Raw genomic sequence first — 12,952 nt, forward strand, 5'->3', positions numbered from 1 at the left:
AGTTGTTTCCGATGATGAAAAGAGATTTTATCTTATGTGAAATTTCAATTTATGAAAATACAAAATCTTGGTAATCTTAGAAGACAACTGTCGGTATATCTTTGAAAGATCAGATGGAGAGAAGAGAATAAACGGACTCCTTGAGGGATACTTAAGCCATTTTTTTAGTGCAAACCGACTGGAGCTGTTGGATGTTGCTCAGTGTTGCTATAACTTAACAACCAAAAAGCTCCGCGTCAAACTTCAGCCCCTTTGAGTTGGCCATGGGGAAACAGCCTCTGACGCCCCACACATTTACGACAGGCGGGGGCTTGCCCATACACCCACTGCACAAGTGGAATACTACTTAGTCAAGTAGAAAGGCCAACCTGAGAGCAAGGAAAGTCGGGAACGGGCTGAAACTTATGATTCGAAGACCGAGTCAGAGACTACTGGACGTCTTGCAGAGCGACTCTCAACGAGGACGTTGAGACTGTTCAAAAAAAAAAAGATTTAAGAGTTTAATCCGCCTTTACTAAAGATCAAAGAGTACATGTAGTGACCCTTACCCAGATCACCTACTAAACAGAACTTAGGCATGCAATTAACTTAATAAACATATATCAGAATAAACTGTGGAAACATTACTAAAATTACAATCCCAAGACAAGGAATCTGTAAATATCCAAAATAGATTATACAACCAAATCGAAAGCTGTATCAACAACAGAAATAAACCCAGACAAAGCTCCAGCTAGCCAACCATTGCCTAGCCCCTCTTGGAACCACCCGCCTCGTCCAATTGCAAACCTACCCCATGGAATAGGGTGTCCAGAAACACAGAGTACGAGACGTGAGCATAAAACGCTCAGCACGAGAGTATGAGTATACATGCATGCAAAGTGAACTCCCTATAAACTCGAGGTCAAGGATCAGATAATAGAGACAGACCGGGCCCTGGTATGTAGCACGCTATGCCGTCGCTTCAGGAGGTGGCTCCCATACCATAATACCAGTGGATATGCCGGACCCAAATCGATGGAAGTCCAACCACTAACAGGATAGGAAAAAACCCTACTAACAGACATCTCGAAGGAGATAGCTCAGTATGCAAATGAATGCAGCATAAATCAATGACATATAAACCATGCAGTCACATAATACATGCATACTCAGTCAGGATATCTCGAATAGTACTTCCGTACCTCAAATCAGTGCAAGCTCTACCAACTCTAGGTCCACGCCTATAGTCTGCTCTACACTACCAAATGATATTACTATCATTAAAGTGCTCTAAAAGCCTTAACTAATCTATTGCATACTCCTAAATATTTTATAGGAAGCAAAAGCTATACCTTCGTCCATCGTTAGCCCTTTGATGTCGATGCCTCCAGAACTTGGGCACAACTCCGCTACGACTATCGAATGCCTCGACGACTCCCGGGTCAAGCCTAGGAAGGCTAGAACAACTCGAATACGACTAGAGTAGAGAGGAAATCCGAATTTGGCAATTGAAAGTGAATTCTCGGCCTTCTATTTATAGACAACGATCGGAGCCTCCGATCCTCGATCAGAATGTCCGATCCTGACATCGGAGCTTCCGAAGATCCTGATCTGCCACGTGTCAAAATATCACTTGTTGACTTCGGATAGGGGTGATCGGAGCTTCCGATCCAACCACACGTCATGGATGACGTAATATCATCGGTGCCTCCGATCGCTCATCGGAGCTTCCGATCCTGTTCGGAGCTTCCAAACTCTTCCCAAGTAATTATGATTAATTTTTTAATTACTGATTTTGTTTACGGGCTACTACATTCTCCCCCACTTAAGATATTTCGTCCTCGAAATCAGATCTTAAGTACTGAATGTAATACAGAAATCAGAAACATTATTTATTCAAATCAAATGTTTACAGAGTTTGCAACTGAATACAACTTAAGAATGAAATCAAAACAACTCAGGATGGTCTTCATGCATCTTGTCCTCAAGTTTCCAAGTAGCTTCCTCAGTGCCTCGGCACTGCCACTGAACTAAAACCAGAGGAATGACTTTGTTCCGCAAAACCTTATCCTTATAATTCAGGATACGAATAGGTTTCTCAACATAGGTCAAATCCTTGCTCACCTGAACCTCAGACCGCTGCAGAATATGAGACTCATCCGCCACATACCATCGTAATAGAGATACGTGGAACACGTCGTGAATACTGGAAAGATGCGGTGGCAAAGCTAGTCAATAAGCCAAATCGCCAATGCTCTCCAAGATCTCAAACGGACCGATAAACCTGGGAGACAACTTGCCCTTAAGGCCAAATCTAAGAATCTTGCGAAAAGATGACACTCTCAGAAACACTTTCTCCCCGACATCGAACTGCAAAGGCCTACACTTGGTGTTTGCATAGCTGGCCCGACGATCCTGTGCAGTCTTAATCTGTTTCTTGATCTGATCAATAATGTCTATCGCCTATTGGATAAACTCCGGTCCCTCAGCCTGTCTCTCCCCCACTTCTTCCCAGAAGAGTGGAGTACGACAACGTCGCCCGTACAACGCCTCAAAAAGTTTCATCACAATGCTAGTATGATAGCTGTTGTTGTACGCGAACTCGATCAATGGCAAATGATCCTGCCAGGCTGAACCAAAATCCATGATGCACGCTCTAAGCATATCCTCCAAAGTACGGATAGTGCGCTCTGACTGACCATCAGTCTCCGGATGATAGACAGTACTCAAACTGAGAGTAGTACCCATCGCATGCTGAACACTCCCCGAGAATCTAGAAGTAAACCTGGGGTCCCGATTGCTGACAATGCTCACAGGCACTCCATGAAGTCGAACGATCTCCTGAATGTACAACCGAGCCATATGATCCACATTGTACTCCCGGCTATAGGCAATGAAATGCGCTTACTTGGTGAGTCGGTCCACCACAACCCAGATAGCATCACAGTTCCTCGGGGATACCGGCAAATGGGTCACAAAGTCCATTGTGATAAACTCCCATTTCCATTCAGGAATAGGCAGACTGTGAAGCAATCCTCCAGGTCGTCGGTGCTCTGCCTTGACCTGTTGACACACCAAACATCTCGAAATAAACTGATAAACACTGCGTTTCATTCCCTTCCACCAGAAACGAGTACGTAGATCCTTGTACATCTTGTTGCTCCCAGGATGAATACTCAACTTAGTGCGATGCGCCTGAGACAAAATCTCCTCTCGCAACTCTTCATCCTGCGGAATCACAAGCCTACCAGACAAGCACAGAAAGCTGACTGATAATGAAATCCAGACGAGCTACCCTCGTTAGATAGAAGAGCTAAACGCTGGGTCTTTGAATTAGACATCTGAGCATCTCGAATCCGCGAATACAAAGCTGGCTCAGATAATATTGCAAACATCTGGATACTCTGCATACCTTTCTTATGCTTGAAGGTATATCCTGAAGTACAACAGTCACTGATCGCACTAGACATCGAACAAGTCTGAAGTACGGATAGTCGCACCTTGTGACTCAAAGCATCAGCGGTGAGATTAGCAGCTCCCGGATGGTACTTAATCTCGCAATCATAGTCCTTAAGCAAGTTCATCCAACGTCTCTGCCTCATGTTCAACTCCGCCTGAGTGAACATGTACTTGAGACTCCTATGATCGGTGAAGATCTCAAATTTCTTGTCATACAGATAATGACGCCAGATCTTCAAAGAGAACACAATGGCTGCTAACTCCAAATCATGGACTGGGTAGTTGTCCTCGTGAAGCTTCAGCTGTCTAGAAGCGTATGCGATCACATGCCCATTATGAGTAAGGACACAACCTAACCCCTGAAGAGAAGCATCAGTGTACACCACATACCCTCCAGATCCTGACGGTAATGCCAACACTGGTGCAGAAGTCAACCGCCGTCGAAGCTCACAAAAATTCTCCTCATACTCGGAGGACCACTCGAAATCCACACGCTTGCGGGTAAGCTGCATCAAAGGTCGAGCTAGTTGAGAGAAGTTCAGGATGAAACGACGATAATACCCTGCTAGACCCAGAAAACTACGGATCTCAGCAACTGTCATCAGACGCGACCAATTAAGCACCGCCTCAATCTTTCTTGGATCAACAGAAATCCCCTCCCTGGATATGATATGGCCAAGAAAGATCACTCGATCCATTCAGAACTCACACTTGCTCAGCTTGGCATAAAACTGCTCATCTCAAAGAGTCTGTAGTACCAATCGCAAGTGAGAAACATGCTCTTCCGTATTACGCGAATATACCAAGATGTCGTCAATGAAGACCATGACAAACTTGTCCGAATACTCCCTGAAGACACGGTTCATCAGATCCATGAATATAGCCGGCGCATTAGTCAAACCAAATGGCATCACTAGAAACTCGTAATGCCCATAGCGAGTATTGAATGTAGTCTTGGCTACGTCCTGATCACGGACTCTCAACTGATGATACCCAGATCTCAAGTCAATCTTGGAGTAAACTGACGTGCCCTGCAGCTGATCAAAAAAGTCATCAATACGAGGAAACGGATACTTGTTCTTCACAGTGACTCGATTCAGCTGCCGATAGTCAATGCACAGCCGCATCGAGCCATCCTTCTTCTTTACAAAAAGAACAAGAGCTCCTTAAGGAGATACACTAGAACGAATGTACCCCTTGTCCAAAATATCCTGTAGCTGATTCTTCAATTCACGCATCTCTGACGGGAGCCAGACGATACGGTGCTTGAGAAATAGGTGAAGTACCCGGCATCAACTCTATGCCAAACTCGACTTCCCTAGCAGGAGGAAAACCGGAATCTCATCAGGAAAAACATCTGGGAATTCATCTACAACAGGAATACTCTCTATCCCAATGCTCTCAGCGGACAAATCAACTGCATAGATAAGGTAGCCTTCCCCGCCAGACTCTAGAGCTCGACAGGCTCTCAAAGCTAATACCAAAGGCATCGAGGGTCGTTCTCCCTCTCCAGACTCAGTAGCTCACCTGCCTTCGACTGACGGAGTGCAGGAGGAAAATACAGCTTCTGAAAAGCTGTGCGGAACTCGACCCAGGTGGCCACTCCTCTCGCCGCAATAAAGGGTGCAGAAGTAAACCTCCACCACCTACGGGCTCGCCCATCCAGAAGATAGCCAAGGGTCTCCATCTTCTGCTCCTCGGTGCAGTGGTAAGTCTGAAAAGTATCTTCATATGGTATAACCAGTTCTTCGCATCCTCCGGAGACTCACCTCCAACAAGGGGCTTAGGACCCATCTGCAGAAATCGCCGTACAGTGAAACGATCCTCATCACGACGACGATGATGACGGTCCCGACGATGCTCACGATCTTCATCTCCCCAGCGTCCACCTCCACTACCATGGATACTCTGGTCATCGTAGTTCGCCATCTACAAAAGCACCTCACGGTTACCTTATGCAGAGTCTAAATCCCAAGAATACTATGCATGCTCTGATACCATAAATGTAGTGACCCTTACCCGGATCACCTACTAAACAGAACTTAGGCATGCAATTAACTTAATAAATAGATATCAAAATAAACTGCGGAAACATTACTAAAATTACAATCCCAAGGCAAGGAATCTTTAAATATCCAAAAATAGATTATACAACCAAATCAAAAGCTGTATCAACAAAAAAAATAAACCTAGACAAAGCTCCAGCTGGCCAACCACTGCCTAGCCCCTCTTGGAACCACCCGCCTCGTCCAATTGCAAACCTGCCCCATGGAATAAGGTGTCCAAAAACACAGAGTACGAGACGTGAGCATAAAATGCTCAGCACGAGAGTATGAGTATACATGCATGCAAAGTGAACTCCCTATAAACTCAAGGTCAAGGATCAGATAACAGAGACAGATCGGGCCGTGGTATGTAGCACGCTGTGCCATCGCTTCAGGAGGTGGCTCCCATACCATAATACCAGCGGATATGCCGGACCCAAATTGATGGAAGTCCAACCACTAACAGGATAGGAAAAAACCCTACTAACAGAAATCTCGAAGGAGATAGCTCAGTATGCAAATGAGTGCAGCATAAATCAATGACATATAAACCATGCAGTCACATAATACATGCATACTCAGTCAGGATATCTCGAACAGTACTTTCGTACCTCAAATCAGTGCAAGCTCTACCAACTCTAGGTCCACGCCTATAGTCTGCTCTACACTGCCAAATGATACTACTATCATTAAAGTGCTCTAAAAGCCTTAACTAAGCTATTGCATACTCCTAAATATTTTATAGGAAGCAAAAGCTATACCTTCGTCCGTCGTTAGCCCTTTTATGTCGATGCCTCCAGAACTTGGGCACAACTCCGCTACGACTATCGAACGCCTCGATGACTCCCGGGTCAAGCCTAGGAAGGCTAGAATAACTCGAATATGAGTAGAGTAGAGAGGAAATCTGGAATTGGCAATTGAAAGTGAATTCTCGGCCTTTTATTTATAGACAACGATCGGAGCCTCCAATCCTCGATTGGAACGTCCGAACCTCGATCGGAACGTCCGATCCTAACATCGGAGCTTCCGAAGATCTTGATCTGCCACGTGTCAAAATATCACTTGTTGACTTCGGATAGGGGTGATCGGAGCTTCCGATCCAACCACACGTCATGGATGATGTAATATCATCGGTGCCTCTGATCGCTAATCGGAGCTTCCGATCCTGTTCGGAGCTTCCGAACTCACCTTCTGAGCTTCCAAACTCTTCCCAAGTAATTATGATTAATTCCTTAATTACTGATTTTGTTTACGGGCTACTACAATACACTTGTACTCCGGATAATAAGGGAAGGGTTTTTTTAATCCAAGTAAGTTTGACTTTGATTAGATCCTTAGCTTAGCGCAAGCGCTAAGTAAGCAAACTCCCTTATGTAAAAACCGATGAAGTAAAGTAAAAATGAACAAGGTTTTACGGCACGATCACTATATCTTTTATTTTTCTTTATCTTTCCCGTATGGAAAGAGAGGATGATACGTGGTGTGGTATACCTGATCGTTTATTTAGTCAACGAGACGTACGTAAGTTGACATAGCTCCATGTATATGTTCTTTGGAGCTAGAACCAATCAATAGAACGAAATGAAATAATGGTAAGCCTAGGGCAACGAACATGGCTCAAGAGTGTCTATACAAAGCCCTTCTCTTCTTCACTCAAAGAGGCAATGCACCCTTTGTTTGAATGGTACTTGATTCATAAAGAATGAATCTTTTGAAGTTATGTTATACGGAATTTCAAAAAAAAAATGCTACGCTCCGCTTGTCACGAGATATGGAGCATTCTAATCGAAGAGTCATACCTCTCGGACTTATTACAGTAAGGCCAATGCACAAGCCAACCAATGAATGTGGTGGCAAACACGTTGTGCTGTAAACTAAGCTGTTCACCTTGTAGATGGAGAAGATATAAAAAAAATGTGTCATGCGTGAATCATAAGATTCTATAGCATATTATTTCACTTAGCCTGCCTCTCCCATGACTTTTCGGACCAACCAACCCGGATCTGCCCTCGCAAGTATTCTCTGCATTTTGGGAGCAGATCATGCAGCAAAATCGAGCAATAGATCTTAGAAGAATTCTACTTTTAATTTAAAGCACGACTCCTTCTATTTATGCGCTGGCATTTGAATTGTCTTCCTTCCTCTTTCAATCGAAAGATTCGATATTTTAAATAAATAAAATGAAAATAAAGGCGCATACACGGGAAGGGGGCCCCAATAATTTTTCATTTAGGGGAGGGGGGACTAGCCTCATTACTTCCCACTGGGCGAGAGGTGCACCTAACCCACCTACCCACAGCTCAATCATGGTGTTCAGCTGACTTGCACTGATAGACCCCTATTATTCTTTGTCCCGTGCTAGGAAGCATTACTCCTCTTTTCATTCCAAATTCAAGAATATGACCGACACGATTGATTGGTCTGTGCGCCTCTCTTATTACTTTTTTGTATCTCCCTGTTCTTCGGATCCAATTCGATCCTTCTACGGCCAAATCTCAATTCGTGGAAAGTCTTCGATGGCTTCCTTATGAAAACATCAATTTTGATTTGGGTATAGATGGTATCTCTTTATTCTTCATGATATTGACCACATTTTTGATCCCTATTTGCATTTAGTGGGTTGGTCTGGTATGAGAAGTTATGGGAAAGAGTATATTACAGCATCTCTAATTTGTGAATTTCTAATGATCGCCGTGTTCTGCATGTTGGATCCTCTACTATTATATGTTCTTCCCGAAAGTGTGCCAATCCCTATGTTGTGCAGAGCTGAGCATCCTCTATTCGCTGGGATAAAGCTTTTCCTCTGCAGGGGCCTTGTGCAGTAAACCCCCTACAGGAAGTCATCTGTCGTCGTAATGTAGTCCCCGCAAAGCTTTCGGGAAGAGGGGTAGTCTTGTGTGTAAGCATAGCATTTCTGGTCGAACCCGCCCAACCCAACTAAGAAGAACCAAACCTGACAGACACATCTTCTTCCTTTTGGGAGGGTACTCCGAGTAGTGGGTACCTCGTAGGACCTCGTCCCACCTACTCTGGTCTTGTATGGATATGCAGGAAGGGGTGCTCCTAGGTGTGGGTAGGGGTTGTGTTTGTTCGCGAGAATGGATTCCTCGTCAAGTAAGTTTTGGGGGTGTGGACACACTTGCGCAAATTCGGGTAACGGCTACAAGGGATAAATCAAAAGGAAACTGTACCCAACCAGGGATGGACGTAAACTCGTAAGCTATCGAAGGTAGGGATAATCGTCCAGGTATTATTGTGAAAGAAAAAAACCGCCCCGCCACTGCAGGCGGGTTGCTTCCTCTGTCGTCGCCGGCGAGCTCTTGGTTAGGAGACCCTAGGATAAGTTGCTAAAACAAACGGGGGGAGGGGAGGATCGACCCGTTTAGTAGAATTCCGAAGAAAGACTGTTACTGTTGGCAGCAGGTGGAGACACTTTTTTACCCCCTTCAAAAGGAAATGCGAGCAGGGTAGAGCTCGGCAGAGGGTTCGAGAATAGGGTAGGGTCCTGTCCTTAAGATTCAAATCAAATAATAAAAAAAAGAGTTCCAAACCTTTATGCATGCACCTCCATACAAGTGCTGCGTACAAGTTCCGTCCAGAATGATTGGGAAAGATCAAACCAATTTGAACCGCTCACAGCACAGTAGTAGAAGCGTAAAGACCGTAAGTCGAGGGGCAGCCATAACATAAGGTTATTACTTTCACACCTCTCTATCTATAGATAGAGAGAGATCCACTGCATGAGCAACCCGACTGTGCCTTACATGTGCTCTACAGGCCGCACTCCATCTTTCTTCCAAACGAGCCCTTTTTTCTTTTGATTTTGAAGACGGGCGTTGCATTCGGTTCGAAAGGCATGGTTTTCAGTATGTCTCCAGATAGGGCCCCTATTAGTCCGGATAGCTAGTGAGAGGTTCTTTCGGGCAGGCATCTACTGCAACGCAAGCACCATTATTCGCCACCACCCGAGAAGGAAAAGATTCGAGAGTCTAGGCTGAAAATACATGCATATATAGTGGTCTAATGCCAAGGCCGACGACGGAAGCTCGGGACAGAGCCGTATGAGGCGGAAGTCTCATGTACGGTTCTCTGAGAAGGGAGTGGCTACCTACCGGAGATTCGACCAACCACCATTGGTCAATTCGTCTTTGGGGCCACCCCTTACTCTACCATTATTATAGGGGTATGGGGTTCGAGACAAAGAAAGATCAAGGCAGCATATCAGTTTTTCCTTTATACTTTACTTGGATCTGTTTTTATGCTATTAGCTATTCTGTTGATTCTTCTCCAAACAGGAACCACCGATTTACAAATTTTATTAACCACAAAAATTTAGTGAGCGGCGCCAAATCTTTCTATGGATTGCTTCTTTCGCCTCTTTCGCCGTCAAAGTGTCTATGGTACCAGTTCATATTTGTTTACCCGAAGCTCATGTAGAGGCACCTACGGCAGGATCCGTCATCTTGGCAGGAATTCCTTTAAAATTGGGAACCTACGGGTTTTTAAGATTTTCAATACCCATGTTTCCCAAAGCGACACTTTGTTCCACTCCTTTCATTTATACTCCAAGTGCGATTGCTATAATATATACTTCCTCGACCACTTTAAGACAGATCGATCTTAAGAAGATCATAGCTTACTCCTCAGTAGCTCATATGAATCTGGTGACTATTGGTATGTTTAGTCGAGCAGCGGCCGTTAGGTCACCTATTTTTAGTTATGGACACACAAGGCCTAAACATGTGTGCCGGGCGTGCGACCCATCAACCTACTAGCAATGGGGGAGAAAACATAGCATGTTGCAATAAAAGCTTGATTTGAGGCGTCAGCAAAAGACTGTCGTCTGTTCCAAAAACAAAAGCCCCTTAGCACCCCAGGACGGGAGTGGAGGGCGGCCCTACGCGTAGGCAACAACAGCACTGGCTCTATGAAAGTAAGAATCGAATATCGAATCTTTCTGTTGGCTTTCCCAATTCATCCGTGAATAAGAATTCAAGGGCGTGAAGCGAGTGCTTCTAGCTGCTTCGCCTGCTTATTATTTTATTATGGCGGCTATGTTTTTGAGGCGGAAAGCGATATGAACGTGCTATTATTTTCAAATCGATTGATAGGTAGCCTTATCTGTTCGGATAGATCGAAAGAGATAGAGAGGGAATCTATCAAGAATAAGGGGAAATCCCCTATTTCTATCTATTGATGACACAACTATCTTTTCATGATCCATCAAAAAAGAAAGAAATCGATATGTATCCGATGGAGTCTACATCGTACATAGAGCGCCCAAGCGCTTTTTAGGGCAGCTCAGTTCTCTTATCCATCGGTCCAATGCACTGGGCTCATCTCATGGCATGGAGGGAAAAGCTAAAATTTAGTTGTCTTGTTCGCCGCCTCGACACATTCCCTTCTCTCCCTGGTATCGTCCCACACAGAAAGAAAGAACGCAGAGCTCCGGCCGGACCTGTAGGTCCGCTAACGTAAAGCGAGGAGTTGAGCCTGAACTAGCCAACCGAAGTCACTTTCGGAACCATACTTCCTACAGCTAAGATGTGTCCAGTCCAGCGGGAAAGCGCAGCGCAAATAAACGTGAGCTGCTATACCAAATCCCCCGCTGGCCATCGGGGACTGAGTGGTAAGGCCATGATATGCAGGGGAAAATATCACTCATTCTTCCATTGGGGACAGGTGCACAAACGACAACTCCAAACGTCACACATCCGTCGCCTACCTACTGTTTAGGTGGCACCAGTGAGATCCAGCTAAGGTAAGGGGTCGTGTCGTGGGTCAGTTTTGGGGCGGAGAGTGAAGAGAGACCAGAAGAATGATTCATTTGGATCGACGAGCTTTTTCAGCCCAAAAACTAAGAATCAATGGTCTATGATAGTTGTGTTTTTGTTGCATTTATTAGTGTCATTTTTGTTGTTGTTTTGCATTAGTTGCATGTTTTATTTTAGCATTTTGTTCGTTTTGCATTTTTAGTGTTTGCATGATGGGATTCTTGTTTTTATGGTTAGGTCGCTTATTTTGCGGACTAAGAAGGAACCTCGGAGGAACGGAAGTTTGAAGCAAAGGAAAGGCCGGGAATTTTCTGGAAACCATCTCTCGCTCGATCTGCAGAAGTATGCGGATCGAGCGAGCACCTACATTATGAAGACAGTGCAGGCTGAATTATCTCTTGCTCGATCCGCATAATATTGCAGATCGAGCGAGACCCGTTTTCCGCAAGACAGTAGCAGCTGCAATTTTCTCTCGCTCGATCCGCAGAATGTTGCAGATCGAGCGAGAGCCATGTTTCGGGAAAAAATTATATTTTTGGAAACTTTGTTAATTTAGTTCCTAGCCTTTATTAGACTGATATTCCGTTTTTATTTTTTTTATCAGACGTTTTTGGAGAGATTGGAGGCTAGGTTTTCTTCTTCTCTTGGGAATTAGAGTTTTCTGAATTTTTCTTTGATTTTTATGAATTTTGCTATGAATCGTTGTAGCTAAACTCTTTTACTTGGTTGAGGGAGACGAAACCTTGTTATATTTCATTCATGAGATTTGATTCGTAGTGTTCAATCTTTATTAAGTATCAATTTTTGACCTGTTTTATTTTAAGTTTGTATGCGAGATTTTAGGATTGGCCGTCTTAGGATTTTGTATTTCAAGCGATAGCTAAATTAGAGTTCAAATCCATAATTGTTTGAATAAACTAATTTGCGAAGCAACTACGTGTGATAATTTTTGCTGTTGAACTTATTATTTCGTAGGGTCAATTATTGGATAGGCTAAATACAATCGCTGGTATTGTGTTGTCTAGTTTCATCAGTTTTACTAGTTTAAATGCTACCGTGGATTTAAATCTAGATTGTTGTTATCTGGTTGGTTCATTGGTAAGGGTTAATTAAAAATGCTGTTTTCTAATTAACTAAAAATACGGTGAAACAGGAATTGAATTTTCAATGAAAAATATTTAATAAGATTGATTATTTTTAGAGAATCAATGATTGAATGAATGAATAACAATGGTGTAGTCGACCGATACCAAGTCTCGTCTCCTATTGAATTTCTCAAGTCTTTTATTTAATTTTGCATGTTAGTGAATTTTTAATTGCTTAAATTTCTTAGTAGTTAATCCAAACTTGAAAACCCCCTATTTTATTTATTTAGAACACTTTGAATTTACCTTTTCTCGTGGGAACGATCCCTACTCACACTACTACATTTTTAGTGATTATCTGCTTGAGTTGGGTAATTTGGGTGTGACACGATAAGCGCTTCCAAATTTTGGCGCCGTTGCCGGGGAACGGTGTTAATTTATTGTGTTCTTTTTCTTTTTGTTTTTATTTGTTTAAACTCACTCTCTTGTCTTTTATTTGTTTCTAGTTTCTCTTGTTCATGCTTTTAGGTGATCTTGCTGAAGAAGGCTTTTTCTACGATCCGAAGATCGAAAGAACTCTGCATAGGCGAAGGCGAGAAATCTGTAG

At 43.6% G+C, this 12,952-nt stretch overlaps 1 pseudogene; it reads left to right on the top strand.

Moving 5' to 3' along the window:
* LOC140861609 (NADH-ubiquinone oxidoreductase chain 4-like) overlaps nt 1–12,952 on the top strand; it is a 61,615-nt pseudogene that overhangs the window by 25,423 nt on the left and 23,240 nt on the right.

The sequence above is a fragment of the Henckelia pumila genome, chromosome 4, assembly GCF_033568475.1.
Source record: "Henckelia pumila isolate YLH828 chromosome 4, ASM3356847v2, whole genome shotgun sequence".
Lineage (NCBI taxonomy): Eukaryota > Viridiplantae > Streptophyta > Magnoliopsida > Lamiales > Gesneriaceae > Henckelia > Henckelia pumila.